The sequence below is a fragment of the Schistocerca serialis genome, chromosome 7 (genome assembly GCF_023864345.2).
Source record: "Schistocerca serialis cubense isolate TAMUIC-IGC-003099 chromosome 7, iqSchSeri2.2, whole genome shotgun sequence".
Lineage (NCBI taxonomy): Eukaryota > Metazoa > Arthropoda > Insecta > Orthoptera > Acrididae > Schistocerca > Schistocerca serialis.
The window spans coordinates 407,341,911-407,355,971 of record NC_064644.1 but is presented as its reverse complement, the minus strand read 5'-3'; positions in this window follow the sequence as shown (position 1 = coordinate 407,355,971).

The window sequence follows — 14,061 nt, the reverse complement described above, 5'->3', positions numbered from 1 at the left end:
TCCGTTTGACCTATGGCAGCGCCATCTAGCGGGCCAACCATAGCGCCATCTGGTTTCCGCCTTCAAGCTAGGCAAGTTTCGTTCTTTGTAGTTTTTTCGTTTGACGCTTATTTTGTGAGATATTTGGTCCGGTCACGATCAATCGACCACCCAGTGTAGTAATGGACAACCTGAATGTGTCATGTGTTCACCCCTCGCATTTTTGACGACTTGAACTCTTCTAGGGACACTGTCAGTGAGAAGTTTGAATGCCTGTGGACGAATGGCAGCCCTTCCTTCCTCAAGAGCAGAACCAGAGAAGTTAGTGATGGTGAAAATTGGTGTCGGGAGAAAAGTTGACCCCAGGCGTAGCACTGAGATCTGATCGGGACTCTGGGCAGGCTAGCCCACTTCAGAAATGCTGCTCTTCACAAACCATTGCCTTACAGATGGAGTTTTTGACGGGATGAACTGGCATGCCGAAAGAATCGTCGTCTCCGAACTGTATCTCCACTGAGTGCAATACACAATTTGTAAAGTGTTTTCATACCCTTCCCTATTTAGCGTTTTCTCAACCGCAATGAGGGGACCACACCCTAAACACGATAAACGGCGCATACCACAACAGCACCTCCTCTGTACTTCACTGTTTGCACTGCACACGACTGCAGATAACGTTCTGCACTGATGCGCCAACCCAGATGCCTCTATCGGGTTGCGACAGGGGCAGCGTGATTCATAACTCAAATCACTCGTTTCCAGCTACCCACTATTCGTTGACGCCGCTCTTTCCACCACCGAAGCGTCACTTAGACTGGTATTACACTATCAAATTTCTTTGTCAAACATTTGATCAAAGATGTGAATAAATATTCGTCAAATATATTTGACAAAGATCTTTGACGTGGCGCTAAAAAGGGGTATTACACCGTCATCATATTTCTCGTCAAAGTTCAAGATGGCTGACAACAACAACTTGTTATTAACCGCAGCAGTTGCATGTACCACAATTGCGCTGTGTGCATATGCGGAAGAGAAGTCGGGGAAAAAAAGGAAACGTACCTGGGTGAAGCCGTGGGTTTTACGACGCCATGATAAAAGCATTCAACAAAACTTGTTACGTGAGCTTATAGTGGAGGACCTCAAGTCGTACATCAATTACTTAAGAATGGATGACCGTAAATTTCAGTATGTGCTCCTCATATCATAAAGCACAGTACTCACTTAAGAACTGCTATATCTGCAGAAGACAGGCTCGCCGTAACACTCCTATTCCTTGCTACAGGAGAGGGTTAGGTTAGGTTAGGATAGGATAGGATAGGATAGGTCTCCAATATTGTTAATCTGTTTTTGTATTCAGGGTGCCTCAAGTTGTAAAGCACCTCATCAGCTTCGTACATCTCTATTAATTTTGTAGTTGTCGGTACACACCAATTGTATTTACCGGCAATGGTTATAAAAACACTACAGACGACAGAACGCTGCAGCGATGCTAGCGCTCCACGTAGTAACATATCACATTGAAGTGAACGCAAGACAAGCGACTTCTTTGATCAAATCTACAGCGAGGCCCTAGATTTGATCAAATTTATTTGACGACAGACGAGATTTGGCAAAGTTCCCTATTATACCATCAAAGTTCTTTGACAAAGGTATTTGACAAAGATATTTGACAAAGAAATTTGGTAGTGTAATACCGGCCTTAGCAGTGTGTGTGCTATGGGGAGCAGCTTGAGCACTGTCACTCATTCTTTTTAATTCCGTACACGCAGTCATTGTCCTAGCTAGACTGCTGGCAGCACTTTGTAACTCACAAGTGATTCCTTCGGATGATTTCGTGCGACTTTTTATTACTATCCTCCTCAGTTCTGTCTGTCAGTTCGTAAAATGTGCCTGGTCTTTGTTTAACAGTCACGTCACCAACAGTCCACTTGGGAAACCTCAGAAGGGTCGAAATGTCCCTGATAAATTTGTTAATCAGCTGACATCCAGTCACTACGTACTAGGTCGTAGAACTCCCCGGTTCAGCTATCACCGCTTCTCTACTGACAACACAATAGCCCCCGCTTCTCTTTATACTATGTTCAATTCTTTTATCTTGGCGGTTCGCGCATGCCCACCCAGACGCGGGAGATTGCTGCGTTGCCAGTTGCACGCGCCAAGAGAAGCAGCGCCATAGTATAGTATAGTTCGCAAACTTATGTTTAGGGGGAAGCGCGCAGTTTATGAAGTAAAGCCACCACGGTCGCATTAACCCTTTCGCTGCTACAGAGACGTGGTGCTCTCCGCATTCCGCGCTGTGCGCGATGTTGTCATCACTGCACTGCTCGCCTGTGCAGACACACGGTGTTCCCAATGCTTTGACACACTTTATCATTCCATTTCACAAAAACTATTTGGCCCAATAATTTGATTTTTACACATCTTCTTGACTGATACCTTCCCCTCATAAATGACTTAATTTTGTTTCGATGTTCAACGCAGTTATTGTGCAGCATTAGATGTAGTAAACCATTGCACGAAATTTTGAAGAGTTTTCAGCGGTGAAAGTCCATAGCGTATACTTTCTATACGGTCGATTTTAGTTGCCACTAGAAATTTCAGAAAATTACATTCAAACGAATAAAATTCATGAAGTAAGACAATTCAATATTGTTTTTAAATAAAGAAAATGTTAAGCACCGAACAAGGTTCCAACTTAGAACCTTTCGCCTAGCAGACAAACACTTTAACAATTACGCTAACACAGTTCGTCATTCAACAGACCTTCGAAGGACTTTAAAATAGGACGCAAAATACCGACAAACACTGTTGGTATGACTATAATTTACGTTTCGTCGAAGTACAATAGGAAGGAAACAATTACCGGTATTCTTTATTGCGAAAAAGCGATTAGTGAGAATGATACAAACATCTTTCCTTGCTATCGCCTGAATTAGGAGGCTTATTGCTTGTTTGGTTTAATTAATTAATAGAATATGAAGCAATTGGTATAAAGAATGCTTTTTCCAAACTTTCTATAAAGCAAAGTCTGCTATCAAGACATTGCTTTTGTTCAATTACTTTATTTATGACTGAACGTTTCTAAAACTGAAGACACTCGTCCGTGATCTACACTGCAGTCGAGCTCTGGCAACGTCGTTCTCTGTTCATTGGCTGACTCCGTTTTGTGATGTCAGATGCGCAGAACGAACCTAAACTCGGCCGCCGTCGTAAATGACGCGCACTTTAGTTGGTCCGCCTCTCGTGACGTTTAGTGGTCATTTCTACATTATATACGTGTGTCAGGAAACATTTGATCAGATAGTGTACGATGTTGACGTTTCGAATGGCACGGGACATCGACAGACGTACAGAATGTGCGTTATATTCCCGTTCGGTAACACCGCGACCCCGCGGGTAGCGGCAGGAGACAAACTGTGTCGGGACTGCGCCGCGGGGCGCTCCCCCGCGACCGGAAACAGCGCCGGCAGAGTCGCGCGCCATAAGCGATAAAAAGAGGCGTTACTGCGGCGCCCGCCGCCTGCCTGCTGCTATCTGATGTGCCGCTGCCGTGCCGAGGATGCACGGCCGGGGGAGATAGTGCTCCAGCCGCCGTCGAAAACTCCATGTGCGAGGCGCTGCTTTCGAAAAGACTGATCCCACAGTACCGCGAAAACCCAGGCCCTGCGTCATTACTGTTCCTGGTCTGGAAAATAATATGCCAGTGATGATTGTATTAGGTTGGTGCGTAATTTCGCAGCGTTCTCCCATAAGTGTAACCCTTCGGTGGGCGTGTCTGCGGCAGATAGCCGCAAGATTTAGTTTTCTCTTAGTATCACAGATAGCGTTACAATTGCATCCACGTCCAGATACGTATTTGTTATTCTCAACGGATGTCTCCACTTACTACATTTGCGCTATTCATGCTTTCAGCAGTTTGGTCGCTATTGTTGTTTGAAACGTGAGTGTTGAGTTTGCGGTGTGTTTGCCGCTATGCGGCTTCTGATGTAGTTGTTGTTATTGTTGTTGTGGCCTTCACTCCTGAGACTGGTTTCCTGCAGCTCTCCATGCTACTCTATCCTCTGTAAGCTTCTTCATCTCTGAGTAAGTACTGCAACCTACATCCTTCTGAATTTGCTTAGTGTATTCATCTCTTCGTCACCCTCTACGATTTTTACCCTCCACGTTGCCCTCCAATGCTATATTTGTGATCCCTTGATGCCTCAGAACATGTCCTACCAACCGGTCCCTTCTTCTAGTCAAGTTGTGCCACAAACTCCTCTTTTCCCCAGTTCTATTCAATACCTCCTCTTTAGTTATGTGATCCACCCATCTAATCTTCAGCATTCTTCTGTAGCACCACATTCCGAAAGCTTCTATTCTCTTCTTGTCCAAACTATTTATCGTCCATGTTTCACTTCCATACATGGCTACACACCATACAAATACTTTCAGAACGACTTCCTGACACTTAAATCTGTACTCGATGTTAACACATTTCTCTTCTTGACAAACGCCTTCCTTGCCATTGTCAGTCTACATTTTATATCCTCTCTACTCCGACCATCATCACTTATTTTGCTCCCCAAATAGCAAAACTTCTTTACTACTTTAAGTGTCTAATTTCCTAATCTAATTCCCTCAGCATCACCCGACATAATTCGACTACATTCCATTATCCACGTTTTGCTTTTGTTGATGTTCATCTTGTATCCTCCTTTCAAGACACTGTCCATTCCGTTCAACTGCTCTTCCAGGTCCTTTGCTGTGTCTGACAGAATCTCAAAGTTTTTATTTCTTCTCCATGGATTTTAATACCTACTCCGAATTTTTCTTTTGTTTCCTTTACTGCTTGCTCAATGTACAGACTGAATAACATTGGGGAGAGGCTACAACCCTGTCTCACTCCATTCCCAACCACTGCTTCCCTTTCATGTCCCTTGACTCTTATAACTGCCATCTGGTTTCTGTACAAATTGTAAGTAGCCTTTCGCTCCCTGTATTTTACCCCTGCCACCCTTACAATTTGAAAGAGAGTATTCCAGTGAACATTGTCAAAAGCTTTCTCTAAGTCTGCGAATGCTAGAAACGTAGGTTTGTCTTTCCTTAATCTTTCTTCTAAGATAAGAGGTAAGGTCAGTATTCCCTCACGTGTTCCATGATTTCTACGGAATCCAAACTGATCTTCCATGAGGTCGGCTTCTACCGGTTTTTCCATTCGTCTGTAAAGAGTTCGTGTTAATATTTTGCAGCTGTGACTTATTAAACTGATAGTTCGGTAATTTTCAGATCTGTCAACACCTTCTTTCTTTGGGATTGGAATTATTATATTCTTCTTGAAGTCTGAGGGTACTTCACCTGTCTCATACATCTTGCTCACCAGATGGTAGAGTTTTGTCAGGACTGGCTCTCCCAAGGCCGTTAGTAGTTCTAATGGAATGTTGTCTACTCCCGGGGCCTTGTTTCGGCTCAGGTTTTTCAGTGCTCTGTCAAACTCTTCACGCAGTATCGTATCTCCAATTTCATCTTCATCTACATCCTCTTCCATTTCCGTAATATTGTCCTCAAGTACATCGCCCCTAATAGACCCTCTATATAGTCCTTCCACCTCTCTGCTTTCCCAGGATTACCGATTTTACGTAGGAAAAGATAAAGAAACTATTGGTATAAGTGAAGCGCTTCCTTTTTCTCCTAAAACCAAGGCCAAGAACATCCTAAAAGTTTTGCCAGGTTCAAAAGCAAGTGCTGAAATTACGGAAAAAAATTGATGCATCTTACCTATTTATTACTGATGGGATGATTATTTTTCCTTAGGTTTAAAATGTAAAACTAATTGCGGTGCAGAAGCCGCAACGCGCCCACTGATGGAATTATGAAAGCCGCGACCACCGAAGGGTTAACAAATACAACAGTTCTCTTAATAGAAACATCAGTTATCAATAATATATTCTCCTCCACTATTTATATCAGTCTGCCGACGCTGGGGTAACTTTTCGATTCCGCGAATGTAGAAATCACTTGGTTTTGCGACGAGGAACCCGTCAAGCCATGTTCGAAGCTCAAGTTCTTTGAAGTTTCTTCGACAGAGAACGGGAAACGTGAAAATCTGAGGCACAAGATCAGGCGAATAAGGTGGCTGCGGAATGACTTCGCAACCCAGCTTCTGTATGGTGCTTTTTGTCAGTCTAGCAGAATGTAGAAGAGCGTTATCGTGGAGTAGTATCATTTCACGTGGCTTTCTGGTAGTTGTTCTTGGATTCCGTCTGAAAGACGTCTCAGTTGTTGGCAAGAAATGTCAGCAGTGACGGAGGACGCAATTTGTAGTACACCACACCATCGTTCTTCCACCAGATGCATAACATTATCCTTTATGTATATGCACAGGTATTTCTACGGGGAATTGTTGCTTTTTTTTGGGCTTAACCATTCGATCTGTTCCCTTATGTTTAGCACAAAGACATCATTTCTCTTCACCACTAACGATACAGGGTAGAAATGGTCGTGTTGTTCACGAGCCCATTGATGAAATGCACATATGGCCACCAGCTGATTTTCATGATTTTGGCTTAGAGCATACGGTACCCAAACACCCGATTTTCGAACCTTCCCAACCGCATGGGAAATCGTGAAAATATCCCTGAACGTTGAGTCTGTGATCTGAAAACGATTCTCTTGTTGTAATCTGTCCCACTGGCATTATCCCCAAACACGGCGCAAATGTTTCTGACTGCCTCCTCTGCTGTTACCGCTCTACTGAATTCAGAGGAATATGTCGAAAATGTCTCGATTTCCCCACGTGGCACTCCATTTCCTAGCGTCCACAGCTCCGCTTACTTTCTCCATATGATAAAATGGCAATATGTACACTCAAATAGCAACAGTGAAAATGACAATCGATAAATAAATCCATAGCAACCACAATATCAACATGCAAAACAGAACGCTATGTACTTATGATGCACCAAGCTAACATGTACTATACGTCTGTCGCTATTGTTATCCGTTCTGCGTGTCGCACTTTAAGGGGAGGTTTACTATCTTTAGACCCAAAAAAGCATACTCTTTGAGAATTTTTTTCTCGGAATGTGTTATAGATATCAATGTCAAATTTGGTCAAAATGTTTATTGATATTTCCTCTACAAACTGGAATTTTTTCGACCGGAAATGTCGAAGAGCAAAGGCGGAAGTGCCGTCGGAAATAAACAAAATTTCGATGTAGACCTCCACGGGCGGTGTGTCACAGGTCAACCGGCTCGTCTGAAATCAAAATTGAGTTGACTTTAGCGAAGTATATAATATTCTTTAGGAGTGGTACCTCGCTTAAGTTATTTGGACCATAGGAACCAAAATGGCGGCCATTTGAAAACAATAGGGGTTTTTCATCGATTTTTCGACTTCGTCAGTCAAGTAAAAATATTTATATTTGATGGATCGGAATAAAAGTGGTACAACTCCTAGACAATTTAGTTAGCTTCGTCGGAAACAAAGAATAATGCCAATCGGTTCAGTAGATTTGAAGTTACCATACCGCGCGATAAGAAAACGCGTTTGAAGTTTTGACTACATATAAATGCAATAATATGCAACTTACGTTCAAACTGCTATTCCGTGTCCATAAACTAGTCCTTCCTATTCCTCATAGACGGCGTTCTGCTCGATCTGGGCCATCCTGCGCTGCTCCAGAGCCGCTCGTACGGCCGGTGACATGCGGTTTTCGGCCGCTTGAATCCGGTGGTCGTCCGAATGCTTGGCGAACTGCGTCGAATAGAGTCCCAGGGTGACGTCCATCGTTGTCATGGTCTCCAGAATTGCTGAATACCCTTCGTTAAAGCTGCTCACTGCCAGGAAAGTCGCAATCTCCACAGTCTTCGCACCAGAATGCAAATGCTTGGGGGCTAACTTCCAAACACACGCGTTCAAACTTTCATTTGAATTTTGTGTGTTTCCTCCCAAACACCGGTACAATAACTCGTCCTTCGAAAGGGCCTCGTAGATCGGATGAATCATTTTTTGAACTTCTTTGGAGAGAGGTTGGTCGTGCTGATATTTGTCCATATGTCCGGTAGCCTCTGGAATGCGCCACTTGCACCAACTACTTCCCCATCCGGACAATTTTGGTGTTGTGGGTAGTCATCCGTCGAACACTTGTGGAAATACGTTGCCCAAATTGGCTTCATCTGTTCCACCGAATTGAAATGCCGTCGGATTGCCAAGCCGTAGTACTTCGTAAGCTCCTTGATCACTTTATCAATTTTAGTCATGGGCAAGCACAAAGAATAAGTTTTCGCGGCTACAAAGTCGAAATTCCAGAAAAAAAAATGGTGCGTGAAAAAGGCCGATTTCAGGCAGGTGCACTTTTTGTTCAACCGCGAATAACAAAATTTCCGTTCCGTATTCGGAAAAACCTTTTCAGGGGTGGATTCTAAACACTTTCAAAGATCCAAAAATGCAATTTAAAAAAATCGATTTTTGAACCAAAAGATAGTAAACCTCCTTTAAAACGGTGCAGCAAATGATGCCGCTAAAGTATCATAATAGCTTGTATATTTCAAGTAGACTAAATGTGAATAAGGGTTGTCGTACTAGCGTCGTCACATTTAGTATGGTGTTGACCAAATAAATTCATGTTGTAACAACTCCTGTGCGTAGGAAAAGAACGGAAGCTTCCTGCCGCAACACGTTACGGCGTATGATTATATAACTCCGTAAGCTGTTCCCTTCACGAAGTCGCGTATGGAGGGCTACGTTGGATAAATTGCGAGAGTAATTGCAAGCCGTCTGCACTCACTGGTTCGCCCATTCTTTGAATAGAGGCCAGCTTGCCTCACGTCTCGTAAAGATATCGCCCCACTGGAATTCCTCTTCACAGATCACGACTTGTAGCTATTTCCGAAAGTTATAATTGCAGTTGTCAGTACATATGCACAGTTTCTAATCTAACAGAAGTGGAAGCCCATTGGAATTCCTCTTCATAGATCACGACTTGTAGCTATTTCCGAAAGTTGCAGTTGCAGTTGTCAGTACATATGCACAGTTTCTGATCTAACAGAAGTGGGTGTCATTTCATGTGTCCAGTTGTGTTAAATAAGAAAAACACTTAAATCTGGCGATATGATGAAATTAATGTTGCGTGAGAAGCAGAAGAATTTCGTATATCAGGGTTACGACCATTATGTCTAATTACAATATCGAGCACCGCAATTGTCGAACACAATACCACTGACTTTTCCTGAGAGTAGTTTAATATCGCATCAAACTTTGTCAGAGGCACTTTTAATATTTATACCACTTTTAACTGCAATGGTAGAATTGCTTCATTGGATAACGATATGAGTCTTAGCATCACTACCTAGAATGCATAAGGCCATACATAAGTTTCTCATTTACCCCGCAGGGTGCGTTTCCGTAAGAGATAGGCCATATCCGCCGAGGTTCGTCACATTAATTTGATTCACTTATTTATCTTCCGAAATTCTGGATTGAAATTAAATTGTGATCCGCTACGTGGTATGAACGTCACAACGTCAGTAAGTTAGCATGTATAAACTCCACGGCCATTTAAGTGCGTGGTTACGTGACAAGTAGCTTTCTGTGATATGGGTCTCTAGTGTGCGTGATTTTTGTAAAGCATCCATTTACCTCTTATATGTGCAGAAATTTTAATTCCACTATTGCAGTTTCGGAGTTACACCCTTACGAAGCATCTGTAAACATACAGTACGACACCCGGAACAATATAATTCGGAGATAATAGACCAGTCAACGAAGATCAGAAAAGGTCGACAAGGGGCGGAAAAGTCGTTTAGTCGTGAATTCTTGCACAGTGCAACGGGGGGAGCGTCCTTAACAACGTACTGAAAGTCCTGACCGGGTGTGAGCGTAGCAGAGGAGGTGGGTTTAAAGCTCACATTTTTATGTTTTTCTCGAAAACAGATATTAAATGTATGTACCATATCTAATCGCAATAGAGCTATCATCATCATCAGTTATCTGCTATATTAGCAGGTCCTTCGCCTCTCCATTTTCTGCGATCCATTGCTTCCTTCTTAAAGCTGCTGTATGTTGTACCGTCCATCATGTCATCCAGTATTTGGAATCTCTTCCTTCCTCGCTTCCTTTTCCCTTCTACATAACCTTCTAAAACTGTTTTTATCAGTCCGTCATTCTTTCTTAATATATGCCCAATCCAATTTCTTTTTCTTCTCTTTATTACATCTAGTAACTGTCTTTTCTCTCCAACTCTTCTCAGTACCTCTTCATCTTTTACTCTGCCCATCCAACTTATTCTTTCCATCCTCCGCCATGTCCAGACCTCAAAAGCCTCCAGCCTTTCTCTGTCTTTCTTCCTCATAGTCCATGTTTCAGCGCCATATAGAAGAACACTCCATACACGACATTTTATGAATCTCTTCCTGAATTCTCTGTCCAGACCGCTGCAGAAAATTCTCCTTTTCTTGTAAAACGCCTCTTTTGCCGTTGCTATCCTTGTTTTAATTTCTGTGGCGCACTTCCAGTCGGTGTCTATCCTGCTTCAAAGATACTTAAAATTTTGCATCTGTTCTAGTATTTTTCCATTCAGCATATTTATTATTTCCTTATTTCCTCCTAGTGCCAATACTTTTGTTTTATTTGTCTTAATTTTCATTCCATATTTTTTTTCCGTTAGTTTCAATGGTGTCCACCAAATCCTGTAATTATTTTTCTCCTGTGGCTAGAAGGACCATGTCATCAACAAACCTCAAACACCCTATTCTTCTTCCTCCAGTTTCTACGCCTTTATCATCTAATGAGCATTGGTCAATCATATTTTCCAAGTAGAGGTTGAAAAGAGTAGGTGATAGACAGCATCCTTGTCTTACTCCTTTTCCAAGTCCGATCCAGTTTGTACTTTCTCCTCTCACTTTAATTGAAACTTTTTGATTAAGATATAATGAGTTTACAAGTCTTCTGGTTTTCCAGTCCACTCTCTTTTTCCCTCATTGTAGTCGCCAGCTTGTCCCAAACCACATTGTCAAATGCCTTTTCTAGATCGATGAAGCACATATATAGTGTGGTGTCACCGCCAGACACCACACTTGCTAGGTGGTAGCTTAAATCGGCCGCGGTCCATTTAGTACATGTCGGACCCGCGTGTCGCCACTGTGTGATCGCAGACCGAGCGCCACCACAAGGCAGATCTCGAGAGACGGAAGAGCACTCGCCCCAGTTGTACGGACGACATTGCTAGCGACTACACGGACGAAGCATCTCTCATTTGCCGAGAGACAGTTAGAATAGCCTTCAGCTAAGTCCATGGCTACGACCTAGCAAGGCGCCCTTAGCCTTACATAGTTTGATAGTTATCGTATGAAATGTCTCATCAAGAATGCTGTATTCACACCAGGAATAAAAGTTAAGTATTCGAGGAGCTGCATACTTTTCTTATTAGCTTTCACTACTTATCCTGTTCCAGAATTCACGCCCGTCTGCGTTAGATAGCGTGCATTTAGGCCTCCTCTATCTACAAGGTGTTGGCACATTTACCAACACAACATATAGGTCTCTTCCTTTTTCAATAAACCTTTCTCCCAAGATTCGTAGGAGCCCTATTGCATCTCTGGTGCCCGTATTCCGTCTAAAGCCAAACTGCTCCTCGCCAAGATTCTCCTCCATTACTTTTTCAAGTCTTTTATTAGTTATTCTTAACATCACTTTGGCTGCATGTGAAATGAGGCTGATTGTCCTGTGCTCGCTGCATTTCTTGGTTCCTTGGCAGAATTTACTTCTTCCATTATGATGGTTGGTCCTTTCTCGTCATGACTTACACTGTTGTGTGATTCAAGTTCCAGAGTTTCCGGTTTGCTATTTGTGTCATATGGCTTTTTATATATTCTTCCCATCTCTGGAGGACATCGTCACGATCTTTGTACACTACCTCTTCGTCTTTATTCAAAATTTCCATAGTAGCACTTCCTGCTCTGTTTTGTTCCCATGTCATAGTCTTTACTATGTTGTATAGTAAGTCGTATCTTCCCTTCCTGTCCAGTTCTTCAATTTCATCACATTCCTCTTTTAGCCATTTTTTCCTAGCCTGTTCTGTTTCTCTTCGCAGTTCATTATTTAACCTTCGGTATATCTTTCTTACATATTCAGTGCTCTTGTTTTTCAATTTTCTTCTCTCCTCCATCTTGGAAATCAATTCTTGTGTGACCCATGGTTTTTTTGACCTTTTCCCTTTTACATATCCTATATTTTGCTGTCCTGCTTTAATGATTCCTTCTTTCAGCATATTCCAGTACTCGTTGGCATTATCATGTGGTTATTTGTCTCGTAATGTGTTTAGAAACTCCCGAGACAACATTTCTGAAATTTGTTCTTTGTTGGATCTTATCTTTTCTAGATCCCACTTCTTCATCATGGTCGCCTTCTTCAGATTTTTCATTCTTATTTCTATTTCTGCCAGAAGTAAGTTGTGGTCGCTATTAATATCTCCACCTGGTAACGTGTGCACCTTGTTGATTCCATTCCTGTATCTTTCTTCTACCAGTATAAAATCGACTTGGTTTCTGTATTTATCCCCTGCTGATTTCCAAGTGTAGAGCCTCCTCGTGTGGTTCTTGAAACATGTGTTTGCCACTGTCAGCTGCCTTTCCCTGCAGAAGTCAATTAGCCATTCACTTCTACCATTTCTCTTTCCAAGACCATGACTGCCTGCTATGTTTCCCTCTTCCCTTTCCCCATAACGGCGTTCCAGTCTCCCATCACTATTTTGCAGATTTTTTTATTTTCGTCCATTATTCTCTCTATTACATTGTATGTTTCCTCTACAATTTGGTCATCATGTTCTGAAGTTGGCATATACACCTGGACAATCAGTAAGTCTTTTTGTGCTCCTCTCAGCCTTACACCAATAACCTGGTCATTTGCATAGTCTACATATTCCACACATTTAGTCAATTCCTTTGTCATAATCATTCCTACTCTATTCATTCCTTTTACTTCTCCTCCTGAGTAGTACAACACGTATTCATCTGACTGCAACTCTCCATGTCCATTCCATCTTACCTCAGCAACTCCTACGAGGTCCACATGATTCTTTTCCATCTCTCTTTTAAGGTTTTCTAGTTTTCCTGCTTGTAGCAGAGTTCTAACATTCCAAGTGCCAATTATCGTTTTGATTTTTTGCCTCCTTTCAAGTTGTCCCCTCCCCCGGAGAACCGAATGGGGGACTATTGTACCTCCGGACACTGATTTAACATGAAAAGAAGCCATTTTTGTGCATAAAATGGAGACTGCATTAAGCAGGGAAGATAATATAGAGCTATATTAAGTGATAAATTTTGTTCTGAGGGTGTAAGAAGATGGAGGTGGAAGATGTGTGTGGTTGAAGCGTGAGGGAGGGTAGGTCGACAGATTGCGTTCATGCACTTCCCTCCTTCACAGGTCTGCAAACTGAAAGTCGAGCAGGTGATTCCCTACTCTGCCTACCCCACTACGTGACGAGAAGCAACTGCAGGTGTTTCACAAAGCTACACGGGCCTCCCACAGTGCACCTTATGAATCGCTGCGACTCAGTGTATAGACATGTCTGGGGAGTGTTTATTTTCCACTAAATGCATTAATGCTACAACGAATGCAGATTTGAGTTATTAATAACACTAGTCCCCCCCCCCCCCCCCCGACACGCTTTATATGCCCTCCACTGCTAGTGCTGCCACCTTCCGTCTGTGAGTGGTTATTGCCGGTTGGTGTCAATCACGGGCCGTGGTCACATTTATGTGACTAGACCGTCTAGCCTGCTTCATGTTTTTCATAGAGTTTTTTCTCAACTTTTCGTTGCCTAACCATTTAGTCTTTCCTAATCTCTTCACCATTTCCTGTGATATTGGGAAGCATAAATATAATGTAACTCTGGGCTACACCACGGCACTTATTTTAGACATCCATAACATTTGAAGAGTGTCCTGGTACACTGTAATTACAGTTTAATCCTTTCGTAGTAGATGGGTACACATGTACAACTAAAGTAACACGCTGTTTCGAGCGTTGGGATGTCTATATCCCATGTGTCTAGTGCTACCATATAGTGAGATGCTTTCGGAACTTGGAGAAAATACTAA